Source organism: Cucurbita moschata, unplaced genomic scaffold (assembly GCF_002738365.1).
Source record: "Cucurbita moschata cultivar Rifu unplaced genomic scaffold, Cmos_1.0 Cmo_Scf00004, whole genome shotgun sequence".
Taxonomy (NCBI): Eukaryota; Viridiplantae; Streptophyta; class Magnoliopsida; order Cucurbitales; family Cucurbitaceae; genus Cucurbita; species Cucurbita moschata.
In genome coordinates, this window is record NW_019268520.1 from 634788 (window position 1) to 652986 (window position 18199).

An 18199-nucleotide genomic window follows, 5' to 3' on the forward strand; every position below is an offset into this window, starting at 1 on the left:
TTTTTTTTTTTTTTCTCTGTCCTCTGGAAACCGAAACCCAGTCGGTTTTTATTTTCCGATTTTCATATCTTTCGATCCGTAGATCGGATCAATATGATTCCTTCGGCAACGTTCTAGATCGTGTTACAGGCTACGTCCTAGTATTCTTTTTATAATTTTTTTCTTGACTATCGGAGGATTTAAGAACGCCGGAAGTTCGCTCACCGTTCTCGGATGACCCTCGGTTCTCTACCTTTGGGTTGAGGTCTCGGCCAAACTTCTTCACAGACCGTGCGTGAGTTGTTCCTAGGTGAAGATTTCAACATTTTAGGGTCGATTCACGTAGGGGAAAACTCAGATCTGAGCAATATCGTTCAGAAACCTTACCCCGCGAAATGTTCTTAGGCTTTGATGGTGCGTAGGCCTTGATAGCCCCTCAATCCTGGTACGAGTCTCGTCTGGAGATGGATTCCGGTGGTGGTCCGTTAATCTTCCCGGCCAACCTCTCTCTAACCTCTTCTTTCTTTTGCAGGCAATCTGGCTGGATTCTCCTTGGACCCCTATTTGGGTTGGAGGGGCAAAATGACATTTTTGCCCCTCAGTTGACTTTGCCCTTTTTTTTTTTTTTTTTTTTTTTTTTTTTTTGCGTTACAGTGAAAGTTAGGATGATTAATCTAAATCCAATAAACTAAGAACACTCGGGCTATAGTATGGAATAAAGTGAAAGTTACGATGATTAATCTAAATCCAATAAACTAAGAACACTCGGGCTATAGTATGATTACTTGAACGATATGTAGATACATCAGAGTGGATCAAGTTCAAGTATATAGTCAAAATGATCTATAGTAGAGGGATAAGGTTGAGTACCTTCTTCTAGGGACACTATGGATGCGGCCCACTTTTGTAATATGATATAAACAATGTGATCACTAAATTGTACATGTGAGTGGGGGCGTCCTATGCAATGAGTATTGCATAAGATCGGACCATGAAGAAAACCACTCTCACTTTATAATGTCGTTTATTGTTGAGACTAATTTTTTCATTCGATGACCTAGGTAACTCGATCTTAATCCTAGGCTAACTATGAACTCTTGTTTATTTGGAATTATCCTTAGATTTGCATGGGCGAGAGTGGCCCGAGTTCACCGACTCAATAAGCCTCCCATTTCAGGGGTAAGACTGGGTGAATAGCTGGGGACATAGAGTGTAAGATGGAATTTACTCCTACCCGCTTTTAGGGATAGTAGAGAGGTTGTTCCCTCAAGTACTGACTCCAAGTCTTGAACAAGGGGCCCCACCCTCTCATTGGTCCGAGAGGGATTTGGTTTGGTGGTTGGACCACAAACTAATTGTTCATTAGATGATCGGTGGGACTCAAGGAACAAGAAGTAACTTTAGGGGTAAAACGGTAAATTGACCCAGCTCTAGTTACAAACAACCTGTGAAGGATCGACTTATTAATCATGGTTATATCAAATGGACAAAAATATATCTATAGTGAGGGGAGTGCAACTATTAGGCTATAGTGGAGCCCATGATCTGTAGGTCCATTAGGTCCCCCTGCTAACTCATATCAGACTGAACCTTAGAACAGTGTCACGAGTGAGTTCGAAGTGTTCGAATTTAAATTAGGGAATATACGCTAAATATATACGATATATTTAACCGCATTTTGTTTTAATTATGAATTAAACAAAAAGAGAGAATTGAAGATTTTTAAATAAGATTTAAATATTTTAATTATGAATAGGGATTCATAATCAATGTGCCGGAATTCATTGAGATTGACATTTTATTTAATGTTAAATTTTAATTAAATTGTCTAATTAATCAATTATTATTATTTTGATTTGAAATTAATTATTTAAATTAATTGTTGAATTAAAATAAAAAAAGTCAAAATGTTGACTTCACCCAATGGAAGAATCCATGTTTGAGTTAGTGGAATATTGTGTGTCAATATGGTTTAACCAAACTTGCATGTTTGCCACATAATCCCACAAATTTGAGTGGAATTTTGAGTGTCAAAATTTGGTTTAACCAAATATGCATGTTTGCCAAATAAACCCCACAAATTTGAGTGGAATTTTGAGTGTCAAAATTTGGTTAACTCAAACTTGCATGCTTGCCACATAGTCCCACAAATTTGAGTGGAATTTTGAGTGTCAAAATTTGGTAATATCAAATTTGCATGAACATGCAAATATGACTCTATAAATAGAGTGATTAAGGTACATGGAAAGTTTGCTTGAAAAACTTTGAGAAAATCGCTCAAAACTCTCTCTTTACATATACTAAATTCCTATCAAGTTTAGTCACTCACCAGATTGCACAATCTCGTTCTAAGGCCGAAGAATAGTAGGGAAGATACTAGTGGTGGTTCGAAACCGGTTCGTGAGAAAAAAGAAATTTGAACTACAAAAGGTTAGTATTCAAACTCATTGAGTTTTAATGCTTTTGAACATGCTAAGCTAATTTATTATAATTGATGTACTTAGAGTGCCTAAGATCCAAATTTCATCCGCACGTGTTATAGCAACACCATCAATTGGTATCAGAGCAAGTTTTAGGCACTTCATTTACATTAATTTGAGCATGGTGGGTAACATTTCATGAATGAAATTTTGTGGTTGCTAAAGTGGATGTTTATGGTTTTGGCATTTTTTTTTATGCTTCCATTGTATTCAATTATGGTAATTGGCCTAATTTGTATGGGCTTTAATAGGTGAAGAAAGGTAATTTTTATGGAGTCATTAGAGTCCATTTTAGGTTGTAATTGATCGAAAATGGAAGAGATAGCAAGCTGAACTGAAGAAGAAGATGGAAGAGGCAGTTCGGGTGTTTTTTTCTGCCAGTTAGGGTCCGGTTCAACGTTTTTAAGGGTTAGTTTGGCCTGCTCCTGATCCTCGGGAGCGGTTCAAGTTATTATTAATTATTAATGTAATAATTTAGTTAATTTCTTGCTTTAAAATGCCAAAACCAATCCACTTTAGTGTGTTTAATTAATTATGCATTGTGAATGTATGTTTTAATTAAATAGAAAATGTATATGCATAAAGTATGCCATATAGATTTAAAATCCCACCATAGGCTAAGCATGTTTCATGCATTCCAAGTATGTTATACGTGTTATAATGTATAGTATGTATGTTTAGAGTTTCCTGAGTGATAGATATAAATTGTTATATTATTGCATGGAATGGATGATTATATAATTGTTACATAAAGCATGTTGGAAGCATGTTCTAGGTTATTTTCAATGTCATAAAACGAGATAGACGTTAAAATCTATAACAAAGATAAATGCATGCTCACTTAAGGTTAACAACCAAGCACGATCAATTTTAATAGTTAAAATAGGTCGATATCTTGTAAAACTGCAGTTACAAGAAAGCTCACCTGGCATGATCTTGTCTAATGCTGGAGGTACTTAAGTTGACGGTTTACGGAACACTTGTTACTTGGATATCGGGTTAGTACTTGAGCTTAGTTAGCCCAGTTTTATGAGCATGCGTGAGTGATGTAAGGATTTTTTTTTAAAAAAAAAATGAAAAATCACCTAGACATCATAGGTAAAAATCAAGTATAAATGTTATACTTGGAAAAATCACCTAAACTTAAGTTATATTTAATTAGCAGGAATATACTAAGTAATAAGTATACCCAACTGTCTAAAATACTTAGTGGGAGGAAAAAGGTATATGAGATACATCTTTTTCTTTTTACGCTCTCTGAAAAATTCACACCGTAAGATTCATGCTCGACCTCGTGTCGCCCTAGGAGCGGCCTCCATTTGGAAGGTATTTGCATGAGTCAATAATAAGGTGAATAGAGATAGTATCTATAGTAAATGGGAGAAGGAAGTATATCAACACATCCTATGGTCTCCACCACTAGGTTGCACCGTGAGATCCCCATGTTCCGCCTGCATGTTGCCCTAGAGCAACTACCCATTCGGAGGGTCGTAACATGGGAGTCGGAACAACGCAAACTCCAGAAATTGATAGGATTTCTTAGGTCCATTCCTAACTTTGGCTTTTTAATTTGATAGCATTATTGGGGCCGATCTATGAGGTCTGGAAATGGCGGGTCACACTTACGAAGAATTACTAAGAGTTATTCTAGGATTAGTGTTTAAGTCAAGAATGTCTTGGTTTAGTGAAGGAGTGATTGAGTGCCTCTCGGTAGTAATTGCTCTAACTCACTAAAGTATCGTTGTAAATTAATAATTTTTGGGTATACTATTACATTTGTTAAACCTGATTGGATTAGAAAGAATTAAGTCAATTCACTAATAGAATTTTTTTAAATCTCAGAATGTCAAGCTCAATAGTACAATTACTCGCTTCTGAGAAATTAAACGGCAACAATTACGCAACAAGGAAATCAAACCTAAACACAATACTTGCAAATGATGATTTGAGGTTTGTTTTAACTGAGGAATGTCCCTTAAACCCCTGCTCAAATGCAAACCGAATAGTTTGGGTTGCATTTGACAAAAAGGGTAAGGGGAAAGATAAGATTCCTATTGACCGCAAACTTAAGGTTCAAAATGCAGATAATGGAAAATGTTTCCATTGCAATAAAAACGGGCACGGGAAAAGTCATTGCCCAAAATACCTTGCAGAGAAGAAAGCCGAAAAGGCACAACAAGGTAAATATGATTTACTAGTTGTAGAAATACGTTTAGTAGAGTATGATCACTCAACCTAGATACTGGATTCAGGTGCCACTAATCATATTTGTTCTTTTTTTCAAGAAACTAGTTCCTGGAGAGTGTTTGCAGAAGGCGAGATAACACTTAGGGTTAGAACAGAAGAAGTTGTCTCAGCAAGATCAGTAGGAAATTTAAAGTTGTTTTTCAGAGATGGATTCATTATATTAGATAATGGAATGAAAAGAAATCTAATATCTATCTCTTGTTTATTAGAACAATTGTATAAAGTATCTTTTGAAATCAATGAAGTGTTTATTTTCCAATGAGGTATTCATATTTGTTCTACAAAATTAGAAAACAACTTTTATATGTTAAACCCGAGCGAAACAAAAGCTGTTTTAAATACCGAGATGTTTAAAACAACTAAAATTCAAAATAAACGACAAAAGATTTCTCCTAATACCTATCATTGACACTTAAGACTAGGCCACATTAATCTCAATAGGATTGGGAGATTGGTTAAAAGAGGACTTCTAAATGAGTTAGAAGATAACTCGTTACCTCCATGTGAGTTCTGTCTTGAGGGTAAAATGACTAAATGACCTTTTTCTGAAAAAGGTTATAGAGCCAAAGAAACCTTAGAACTCGTGCATACAGATCTCTGTGGTCTAATGAATGTCAAAGCTCGAAGAGGGTATAAATATTTCATTAGTTTTATTGATAATTATTTAAGGTATGACTATCTTTACCTAATGCATCACAAGTCCGAAGCTCTTGAAAAGTTCAGAGAGTATAAGACTGAGGTTGAGAATCTATTAGGAAAAACTATTAAAACACTTCGATCAGGTTGAGGTGGAGAGTATATGGACTTAAGATTCTAGGACTATATGATAGAACATGGAATAACGTCTCAACTCTCAGCCCCTAGTATACCCCAACAGAACGGTGTATCAGAAAGGAGAAATGGAACTCTGTTAGACATGGTTCGGTCTATGATGAGTTTCGCTCAATTACCTGATTCGTTTTGGGGATATGCAGTGGAGACTGCTGCATACATTTTGAACATGGTTCCTTCTAAGAGTGTTTCAGAAACACCTTATGAGTTATGGAGAGGGCATAAAGGTAGTTTACGTCACTTGAGGATTTAGGGATGCCCAGCACATGTGTTGGTGTAAAACCCCAAGAAATTAGAACGTCGTTCAAAATTATGCCTATTCGTAGGATACCCCTAAAAGAACAAAGGTGGTCTGTTTTATGACCCTCAAGAAAATAGAGTGTTTGAGTGAGATTTCTAAAGAAGCTACTGATAAAATACAAGAGTTGTTGATCAGGCTGATCCTTCAACAAGAGTTGTTGATGGAGCTCGCACTTCTAGTCAATCACATCCTTCTCAAGAGTTGAGAATGCCTCGACGTAGTGGGAGGGTTATAACTCAACCCGATCGTTATTGTATTTGGCAGAAACACAGGTCATCATACCTAATGATGGCATTGAGGATCCATTGACCTATAAATAGGCAATGAATGATGGAGATAGAGATCAGTGGATCAAAGCCATGAATCTTGAAATGGAGTCAATGTACTTCAATTCAGTCTGGAACTTGTAGATCAACTAGATGGGGTAAAATCTATTGGTTGCAAATGGATCTACAAGAGGAAACGAGACCAAGCCGGTAAGGTACAGACCTTTAAAGCTCGACTTGTAGCAAAGAGTTATACCCAAAGAGAGGGGGTGAACTATGAAGAAGCCTTCTCTCCAGTTGCTATGCTTAAATCGATTAGAATACTCTTGTCTATTGCCACATTTTATGATTATGAAATTTGGCAAATGGATGTCAAGACTGCCTTTCTAAACGGCAGTCTTAAGGAGAGTATCTATATGGCTCAACCAGAGGGGTTCATTGAACAGGATCACAAGCAAAAGGTTTGCAAGCTTAAAAGATCCATTTATGGATTGAAGCAAGCATCTCGATCTTGGAATATAAGGTTTGATACTGCGATCAAATCTTATGGCTTTAAACAGAATGTTGACAAACCTTGTGTTTACAAGAAGATAGTCAACTCTACAGTAGTTTTCTTGGTGTTGTACGTTGACAATATCCTACTCATCGAAAATGATTTGGGATTTCTGACCGACATTAAGCATTGACTAGCGACATAGTTCCAAATGAAAGATTTGGGAGAGGCTTAGTTTGTTCTTGGAATCCAAATTGTACGGAATTGCAAGAACAAAACACTAGCATTATCTCAAGCATCCTACATCGACAAAATGTTGATTCGATATAAGATGCAGGACTCCAAGAAATTATTATTACCTTTTAGGCATGGAGTTCATTTGTCAAAGGAACAAAGTCCTAAGACACCTCAAGAAGTTGAGGATATGAGACACATTCCCTATGCATCAGCAGTCGGTAGTCTGATGTATGCCATGCTATGTACCAGACCCGACATATGCTATGCTGTAAAAATTGTCAGTAGATATGAGTCCAATCCGGGACGTGCTCATTGGACTGCCGTTAAGAATATCCTCAAGTATCTTAGGAGAACGAGGGACTATATGCTAAAGGATGTTGATTTGAAATTAATTATTTAAATTAATTGTTGAATTAAAATAAAGAAAGTCAGAATGTTCACTTCACCCAATGGAAAAATCCATGTTTGAATTAGTGGAATATTGTGTGTCAATATATGGTTTAACCAAACTTGCATGTTTGCCACATAATCCCAAAAATTTTAGTGGAATTTTGAGTGTCAAAAGTTGGTTTAACCAAACATGCATGTTTGCCAAATAAACCCCACAAATTTAAGTGGAAATTTGAGTGCCAAAATTTGGTTAACTCAAACTTGCATGCTTGCCACATCATTCACAAATTTGAGTAGTGTCAAAATTTGGTAATCTCAAATTTGCATGAACATGCACATATGACTCTATAAGTAGAGTGATTAAGGTACATGGAAAGTTTCTTGAAAAACTTAAAATCTCTCAAAACTCTCTCTTTACATATACTAAATTCCTATTAAGTTTAGTCACTCGCCAGATTCCACAATCCCGTTCTAAGGCCAGAGAATAGTAGGGAAGACACTAGAGGTGGTTCGAATCCGGTTCGTGAGGAAAGAGAAATTTGAACTACAAAAGGTTAGTATTAAAACTCATTGAGTTTTAATGCTTTTGAACATGCTAGCTAATTTACTATAATTGATGTACTTAGAGTGCCTAAGATCCAAATTGTTTCCGCACGTATTATAGTAACACCATCAGTATTAATAAACTTATATGAACATCAAATAAAGTAAATGAAATAATGATGATATGTTCAATGCATAATTGAATATGAAGTCCACAACAAGGATATTTGGTCAAGTGGTATGATTCTTACTTTTGGTGTGAGAGATTATGAGAACAACTCTTGAATTTTCCCTTTAATATAAAAGGCCTAAATAATATATCAATCCAATGCACTTAATTTGTTTCACTTCTTTTTTTTTTTTGTAAACAATTTATTAATTAAGAATTTCGTGTTTTGTTTCACTTTGTGTTTTTGTAGGTAAAACAATTATGATCATTAAATTCTTATAGATTCCAAGCTCAATATCATTAATACAATTATGCTTTATCTTAAACACGCCAAACATGAAACTAAAGTGCGTTCAGTTTAACTCCATTATATTGCTAATATTGAATGATGTGTAGGGTATATTCTTGATTTACCTTAATTTTCTTGTGACATGATAGTTTATATTAGTTAAGCTTTTTGCAAAATCACAGTTAAAAGACAACAACGATGATCCTAGGTTTCTTAGTCATTTCAAAGACAATTTCTTTGTCCATCTCCTATTAGTCATTTCAAAGATAATTTCTTTGTCCATCTTATCGGTAATAACCGTTCAACTAAATCCATATTATGCAAAGAAACAAGTTTACGACCCATAATAACAACTACCTAAATTATGACTTAAGAATTTGAAAACATAAGTTGTAATTGATAATTACACAAAAATTTCCCTAAATCCTTGAACTTGTGTCCAATTAATCAATCCTAAAGATTGTAACTAGCATAGAGTAATTGAAGCTCCACATGAAGTAAATTAAAGTTCCCGTTACTTAACTAAAGTTTATCTCATCTTTAAAGAAGCATGAGTTGCACTTAAGTTCATGAAATGCTTATAGACTCCAACTCTTAGTGCTATTAATGCCAGTATGTTTCATATGAGTTTGTCATAAATGAAACTAAGGTGCATTCAATACAACTTTATTTTCTTGTCATACGAGGCAAAATAGAAGAATTAAATCAAACAAACTGATAAACTGAATCGAATCAGTCCTACCCAAATTGATTAGTTTGTTTCCTTTGGGTTGTTGATTTATTTGATAACCCTGGTATATTATAACAATTCAACTTTTCATTTTATAGCCGTTCAACCACTCAGAGAAAAATATATTTGAGTAGAAGCTAAAAATATTTGGTTTGGTAGTATGATTCTTACTTAGGGTGCAAGAGGTTTTGAGTTCAATTCTTGTAACGCTCCTATGTCTAAATTTTTTACTTATCGAAGGACTTCATATTAATATAAACCTTTTGTTCCTATAATCAAAGATACCTGTTCCTATTATCAAACATACCTCTTAACTTACGTGCATCAAGGGCAACAAACAGTAAAGAGTCTTTTTTTACATCCCTAGACTTTATACTTACCATTTTAGGAAACAAAGAAAAAAAAATGAAGAAGAAGAAGAAAGCTCTCTGTTCTTATTAGGTTCTTGTTTTATTCTCAACGACATATTCTCATCGAGTACTTCATGTGTTTCCTGCAATACAACAAAATACGATCTTAATACCTAGGCCCAAGGATTCATAAATACGTTTTAAAGTGCATAACAAGGACATTTGGTCTAGTGGTATGATTCTCACTTTGGGTGCGAGAGGTCTCAAGTTCAATGCTCAGAATGCCCCTTCAAGAGATTGTAGAATCGAAGAATACTATCAATTGTTATTATTTCCTTCTGTGTATTGATTGGTAAAAAAGGGTTGATGATTTTCTTTTCGTTAAATCCTTGAACTTCCACCTATACAAAAAGACGTACCTCACGTGAATAGAGTATTCTAATTGAATGCATAAAAGTTATTCATGATTGAAAAGCTCAACAAAATGATTTTAGCCCCTCAACTCCCAAGAAATATAGATTTCAAACTTGAGAGAAAAAATCATATCAAGTGAGAGCTAAAAACGTTTTTTCTAGCATGAGATAGCAATCCCATTATAACTATTGTTAAATGGTAGCAAAGAACGTAGTAAAATTGTGAAAGGGACGAAGTAAATCCCAAAGGAATGCACATATGCTTTAGTGGCAATGCAGCTTCCACCAAAATAATTTGAGCTGAGTCATTCATAATTTCAAAGGTACAAGGTAGGTTCTAAAGCACAAAAACATGTGGATAAATTTTAAATATAGAGGCGCATAAAACATATGAATAAATTTTAAATATAGAGGCGAATAAAAAATATGGACTAGCAACTAAAAATGATAGATTCACTACAAGGGCATTTGGTCTAGTGGTATGATTATATATGTCTTTATAATATGTTAATTGAAGAGAGCAAAGCATGTAACAAGAATACAGAATTGTGTATGTAAGATTCTCTTCCAATCTTGGAAACTAATGAGGATACCACTTTCAAATTATTCCATGAGGGCTTGAGAAAGTCTTGCAAAAGAAGATGATGGTAGTACCATTTATTTTCTATTGCAGAATTTTGATAGAGCTCGACCCTAATTTCAAAGGCATTACACTCTCGACCCACACAAATTGTTCTATGATATTTTTTTCTAGGAACTCTTTGTTATGTTAAGGGGCACAGATTCTCTATTGCACTGATCTCCAATAGTAGTTTTACCTAGGTCATTTGTTGTCACAATGCTTTTAAGGAAGATGCGCTCAAATAACCGGTGAACAATAACATTTAAAGAAGTTTCAGAGAGCGAGAAGAGGCAGAACAGAGAATAGGAATGAGAAAGGCACCAAAATTTTTAGTGAGTTGTATAAGGAAGAAGAACTAGTAGGTTCGATTTTGGGTCCGTTTGAACTAAAATTTGAGACTCACTAGCCTAAAGTTCATTTGTGGTAAAGAAAAAAAACCTTCCGTGGCCCAACCCTCATTCGCAGCCTTCATCCAACCATTTCATTTTCAACCTACACGCATGCTCCAAGCCCAACTCATGTAAATAGTCAAAAGATCCACTACAACGACATTTGGTCTAGTGGTATGATTCTTGCTTCGGGCGCGAGAGGCTTCAAGTTCGATTCTCGGAATGCTCCCAACAATTATATTAAATTGAATAAAGAAATAATTCACATGGAAAGAAGAAGAATAGAAGACTTGAGTCTATAATAATGAGCTTGCCAACCTTGGACAACAAATTATTTACAAAAATTGCTGAGACATGCAACCATAAACAACACACCTTAGGCAATCGTGACCGTGACATCTGTCCCCACACAATTTATAGATATCTCTATCAACCAACTCTTCATAAACTCGGCATTATAGGATGAGGTTGACTTTAGGTCTCTCAATGTGCTTCCAGCTGATCTTAGAATGAAGAGTCTCTTCCAATCTACTAGGAGCTGTTGAAATTCACTTCTCAATTTGTTGACTCTTCATGTCTTCTTTGTTAGTGTCTTCCCTACTTTCTCATGAAAATTTTTCTTCTTTGCATGACGTCATACCACCTGCTTCTGCTTGATTTCTTCTTGGTCAGAATAATAACGTTTCACGTTACGGACGTGGACAACAAGGTTAGTCCGCATCCATAAGAGTAATTGGATCCTATATGATGTCTTCATAATCTTGTGGATAACTTCGACTAGTCCATAGTATTTTCGCACCAGTCTTTGGTTCTTGTTGCTTTGAACTCGAAGTTGATATGACGTTAACTTATATGAACTCTCTATTTTTCTTGAAGTTGTTGTTGTTGACGCTTCCGACTGACCGTTCTCTTCATCCGTCTGGTATTTCTGTGTGAACATGTGTTGCTTCAATGGTTTATTTTTTTCTTCCTTCTCCAATAGAGGCGTTGGCTTGGTGTCTTTGCTCAGCATTTGAGTGATCACTAACAAGAGCCTTTGCGGGTCTAATAAACTCGACTGTTAACTAGTCATTTAGCTTTTCATAGAATTTAGCTAGCTCAGGCTCAGCTGCATGACATTTGATTATGGCAGGCGACCTCGACTGCAACATAAAACTAATCTTGTGATTTATCTCTCCTGGTAGGGATAAATCCATTATCTGATCTTCTTGTTTTGCGTCGTGGTGTTCATGTAGTGGCAACAAGGTTTCTATTGAGGTTGGCTCACTCGAGCTCCCCTTTCAATTACAACAATAGCAGCAAACGTAGATTTATCGTGGCTAAGATTCTTTCTCAATTGTAGTATCGGCATCATTTTCACCCCTCTTGGTTACGGATGTTTTTCTGAATGATCGTCGGATGAGACTCCATTACTACTAGACATTTTGCTAGGGACATGTAAATGATTTTGTGTTCCAGTAGGACGGTCATCCCTAACACGACGTCGAAGTCATCCATTTCAACTATCACAAAATGATTTGTCTAGTCCAAGGCTCCAGCTTGATTAGAGTTCTCATTGTGACTCTTAAAATAGGTAAAGCTTCCAATTTGACGACGTTCATCTTTCCTGTATCTCGATGCCAAAGGATGTTAAAATATTTTGCATTGGTCTCGATCATGAGTTGTGGGTGGTTCTAGAGTCGACAATGGTGTTCCTTGCTACTTTGTGCTTTATCCAAACCTCGACATACATAATATATATATATATATATATATATATATATATTCTTTTAACTATAACACATATGGTCCATGAATATTATAATGGTTACTAAGTGATTGAAATTACAATGGAAGTAGTTTAAACTCGTAGTACCTTAAATGAAGTTGATCTCTTCTAATAAAACATGAATGTCTCTTTAATATCATAAATACAATTATGCTTCATCTTGTACCTTTCAAACAGGAAGCTAAAGGTGCGTTCAATTGAACTCCATTTTATTGTTATCTTGAATGATGGGTAGGATATATTCTTGATTCACCTTGATATTTCATATTAGTTAAGCTTTTTGCCAAATTACAAGTAGACCACAACAACAACGATCGAGCTTGGGTCTATTTATTATTTTAAATAAAAAAAATTTCTCCATTTATCCGTAATAACTCTCCAACTAAATTCATATTATGCAAAGAATCAAATTTTTTACTCCTAAAATGTAAAATATGCAACTTTAACTAAAATTTCATCAAAACAAATCTTATTGTGATACAACATAGATGACAATTATAGCCTTCAAATAAATACTAGAGTAGTTGTGGGGAACTGGATAGAAACCCTAGTGTTCATCCATAATACAACACCTACTACCTAAATTATGACCTAAAAATTTGAAAACATAAGTTGTAGATGAAAATTACATAAAACAATCCCCTAAATCCAAGAACTCGTGTCCAATTAATCAATCCTAAAGATTGTAACTAGCATAGAGCAATTAAAGCTCCACATGAACTAATTTAAAGTTTCAGTTACTAAACTAAAGTTTATCTCGTCTTTAATGAAGCATGAGTTGTACTTAAGTTCATGAAATGCTTATAGACTCCAACTTTTAGTGCTATTAATGCAATTATATTTCATATGAGTTTGTCATAAATGAAACTCAGGTGCATTCAATACAACTTTATTTTCTTGCCATACGAGGCAAAATAGAAGAACTAAATCAAACAAACTGATGAACTGAATCGAATCAATCTAACCAAACTGATTAGTTTGTTTCCTTTATTGGGTGGTTGGTTTATTTGATAACCCTTATAAATTAGAACAATTTAATATTACGTGCCTTACTTACAAACAAGTAAAATACTAGACCATCAACTTTTTGTTTTATAGTCCAACAACCCCCGAGGAAAATAGATTTCAAACTTGAGAGAAAAAAACATATTGAGTAGGAGCTAAAAATGTTAGGTTTTCTAGTGAGGGCATTTAGTCTAGTGATATGATTCTCACTTAGGGTGCGAGAGGTCTCGAGTTCAATTCTTGGGATGCCCTATCTCTTAATCATTTTTTTAGTATGGAAATTTATACTTACCATCTTACCATCTTAATAAACCATGAATAAAAGAAGAAAAATAAAAGTTAAGGAAATTAAAACTATAATGATAATGCTCTTAATATCACAGCTATCTAGATCTAAATACATAATAAACAAAAGAAAATAAATGAAACCCTAGATCTAAAAGATATAATAATAGAAGAAAATAAATGAAACCCGGTAAATAATTTCTAATAACAAAATAACAAAAGAAAACAAATGAAATAACGATGATACCTTCAATAAACAACATAATATAAAGTTCATAATAAGGGCATTTGATTTAGTGGTATGATTCTTGCTTTTGGTGCAAGAGGTCTAAAGTTTGATAACCAAGAGTGACCCAATTCACTCTTCTCGGAAGAGAATGTTTGCTCTTAACATCATTTTGTGTTTCTCACTTTCAATTGACATACCTAACTAAATTTAAAACTAATCTTGTGATTTATCTCTCCGAGTGAGAATAAACCCATTATCTGACCTTCTTGTTTTGCGTCGTGGTATTCATGTAATGGGTTGGTTCACTCGAGCTCCCCTTTTCAAATACAACAATGGCAGCAAGCGTAAATTCATCATGGCTAAGATTCTTTCTCAATTGTACTATCGTCATCATTTTCACCCCTCTTGGTTGGTGGATGTTTGTCTGAATGATCGTCATGTTAGACTACGTTACTACTAGGCATGTAACTTACCAAGAAAATTAATTTCAAGAAAATTTACCAAGTCGGGTTAAACTCCATTACTACTAAGCATGTAACTTACTAAGTCTCCAGCTTGATAATGAACTTACCAAGAAAATTAATTCCAAGATGCTTGTAGTTTGAACGATTGAGAGCTTATCTCCTCTTGATTTCTTCTTCAATTATGTTCCTTAACTTACCCTACAGCTAATTGTCTGAATGATCGTCATGTTAAACTCCGTTACTACTAGACATGTAACTTACCAAGAAAATTAATTCCAAGAAAATTTACCAAGTCGGGTTAGACTCCATTACTACTAAGCATGTAACTTACTAAGTCTCCAGCTTGATAATGAACTTACCAAGAAAATTAATTCCAAGATGCTTGCAGTTTAAACGATTGACAACTCATCTCCTCTTGATTTCTTCGTCAATTGTGTTCCTTAACTTACCCTACAGCTAATTGTATAAGGCTCATTAAATGAATCAATCTCTAGACGAAGAATTTTAGACACAAATTTCCAAATTTTAAACTTAAAACGTTTACTGAAAGTAAACTGATGGGTTCCAACGTTCCAATATCTTTTAGCCTTTGATTTCTAAGTTGTACAAATTGGTTTAAAAGGATGATATTCATTATGGATGAGTAATTTCGCGATTTTCAAAATTCTTGGCTAAAAGTTGCATAAATAAATTGAGAGCCTCCATCCGCTTATTTTTCTTCCAAATCTCCTCTAAAAACTTACTATGTGTGCTATATAAGGTTGGATATGGAGGTTGACTATTTATAGTAAAAATCTGATAGAGATATATATACTAAATATTTATATATTTATATCTATTAAAACTATATATATAATAAACTAAAATCATAAATTTACCCATCAATCAATTCTTTCAAAATGTACATTTCTCAGTCTTCATATCCTTTATTTGCATACCTGAAGTCATTAATATAGAACGTTTAGTCAATATTTCTCCTTACATTTTCTCTATTATATTTTTCATGTTCATTTTGATCGAGTGTGTGTGTTGTTGTGTGATCCTAATAACTGTTATCAGAGCGAGGCAAGGTTCACCATGATCTGTGAAGATGGAAAGTTCAAAGACTGGAATTGAAAAGTTTGATGGATTCGATATCAGTTTCTAGAAGATGCAGATTGAAGATTATCTGTACCAGAAAGATCTTCAGAAACCTATTTTGGGGGTGAAGCCGGATACCATGACCAAAGGGGAGTGGAAGCTCAAGGATCGTTACACCTTAGGGTTGATTTGATTGACGCTGTCCAGAAACATGACATTCAACATCATCAAAGAGAAGATGACATCAGGCCTATTGAAGGTGTTGTAAAATATGTACGAAAATCCGTCGGCTATGAACAAGGTGTATGTAAGGACCGTGCTGACACTATGACTCAAAAAGGCGGGTAAATTTTTCCTTCTTGATAAAACCATTAAAATTTAAAACATAATTTTCATTATACCAAAATAGTGCGCGCACATTACTAATTTAAAATACGACGTAATGGTTAAAACACAAAATAAGGAACAGACACAAAACATTTTAAAACAAAGGGTTGAAGATGACGGGTAAGGTTTGTCTACGACACCTGCTCCAGAGTCCGCTCCTATCCTCGACCAGCTCCTTATCACCTGGAAAAAAAATGGAGAATAAGGAATGAGTACAAGACTCAGTAAGTAGCCTACTTGTATACTCTTAATCGTGTCCTTGATATGCTAGGGTACCACATTCTTTGTTCTTGCTTGTTCTTGATCTTGTTCTTGTTGTAAGTACTTAGGCCATCTAATTCTTCTTCTTGACTTGGGGTTCTTATCTTGATCTTTCTTGAGGACCTTGGTCCTTGAATCCTAAAACCTTGGTTTTCCTTTAAGGGCCTTAGTACTGTGGTTTTTGGTTCTTGGTCCTTTGTTCTTGGTTCTTGTCCTTAGAATTAGGATCTTGATTCTTGTTCTATTCCTTGATCTTTCTCTTGTTCTTGGTACTTTCTTGGTTCTTGTGTTGTTCTTGATTCGTTTTCCAAGACACTCCCCCTAGGATTTATGGCACTAGACATGCACCTGAAAATCCTATGTCCAAGGCTTCATGCGTTCTAAGTGACACAGCCTTAACCTACGTCCAAGGCTTCATGCGTTCCAAGTGACGTAGTCTTACCGAATCTTAGGGCTTGCCCTTCGATACAGTTTGCTTAATCCTATGCCCAAGGCTTCATGCGTTCCAAGCGGCATAGTTTGAAAACCTACATCCAAAGCTTCTTACGTGCCAAGCAATGTAGTCTTAATACTACCTAAAGGGCTTGCCCCATAATACAGTCTGCTTAACCTATGCCCAAGGCTTCATGCGTTCCAAGCGACATAGTCTGAAAATCTACATCCAAGGCTTCTTACGTTCCAAGCGATGTAGTCTTAATATTGCATCAAGGGCTTGCCCTATAATATAGTCTGCTTAACCTACGCTCAAGGCTTCATGCATTCCAAGCAGCGTAGTCTAAGTCATGAGCATGCTGTACCGTGGGAGGTCTTAGGAGGTTCCTGATTCGTGACTAAGGTAACAAACTCTCTTTTTGTTCCTCCGTGACTTTAGACTACTCCCTTTAGTAGACCGTAAAGGTCACTTGCTTGGTGCATACTTAAACATGGCATCCTGCAAGTCTGCAGGGCATCTCTTCTAGGTGAGGGAAACTTGAGGCATGACATCCTGCAAAGGAAACATAGTGCAGGGCATCCAACCTAGAAGAAGAATTCTTGGACACCGTTTGGTGGGAGGTCATGGGTCACTTTGGACATGATTAGAGTATTACCTAGCATTCTTGAGTTTCTATTTCTAAGTTTGGGGACCTTAGTCCCTCGTCCTTGAGTGGTACCTAGCATTCTTCTTATTTGGGTAGTTGTAAAGCTTGTATGTTGTTGTTCTTAGTTCTTAATCCTGTAAGTTTCTAAGGTCCTTAATTTCTCAAGGCATAAGTTGTAACTTTTATTTGTAACCATATGAACCCATCTTAGTGTAAGTTTTTCTAGAAGGCCATAGATTCCTAGGGAGTTCTTTAGAGGGTTCTAGAAGAGTCTAAAGTCTTGTGGTGTTTCCTTTAGGTGTTTCTTGGATCCTAACTTCGTTTAGGTTCCAAACTTACTCCAATCAACTTGAAACCTCAAACTTATCTTCATGTCCTTCATAATCAATCTTATAAGAAGTAGCAAATCATTTGAAGCACGTATAGACCTTGAAATCTCTTAAGTAGTCCTAGGGGCATTTTGGTCATTTTACACCTAATTCTTGGTTTTGCTACTTAACGTGTTCCAATGGCTTTTCAAACTTCACCGTATCATCAAACATCATAAAATAAGATCTACATCAGGGATTAATAGCATTTGGAGGTCATCTAGGTCATGAACCGTATGTAGATGTCCTTAGGGGCATTATGGTCATTTTGCACCATTTCTTGGTTTACCTACTTATCCTTATCCAATGACTACCAAACTTCATATATAACCTCAGCATGCTATAGTATCCTCAGCCTTAAAATTTCATAGGCAGCGGAGTTCATCTAGTAGGCTATTTTAACGTTACCTAAATCTTAAGCAATTTGTTCGGTTCAAGGTCTTAACTTACGGTTCCTAGGGTTTTTCTTTCATATATCCTAATTTGATACTTGGTTTAGGGTTCATATGGAAATCCAAGCGATCCCTACAAGTATTTCTTAACA

General features: G+C 35.4%; 1 long non-coding RNA gene across 1 annotated transcript; it reads right to left on the reverse strand.

Moving 5' to 3' along the window:
• LOC111441372 lies at window positions 1-454 on the reverse strand. The gene is made up of 2 exons (XR_002710153.1): window positions 367-454; window positions 1-285 (listed from the first exon to the last, which is right to left on the reverse strand). It is a non-coding gene; the product is annotated as an uncharacterized LOC111441372 (long non-coding RNA).
• Between the last annotated feature and the right edge of the window lie 17745 nt (window positions 455-18199).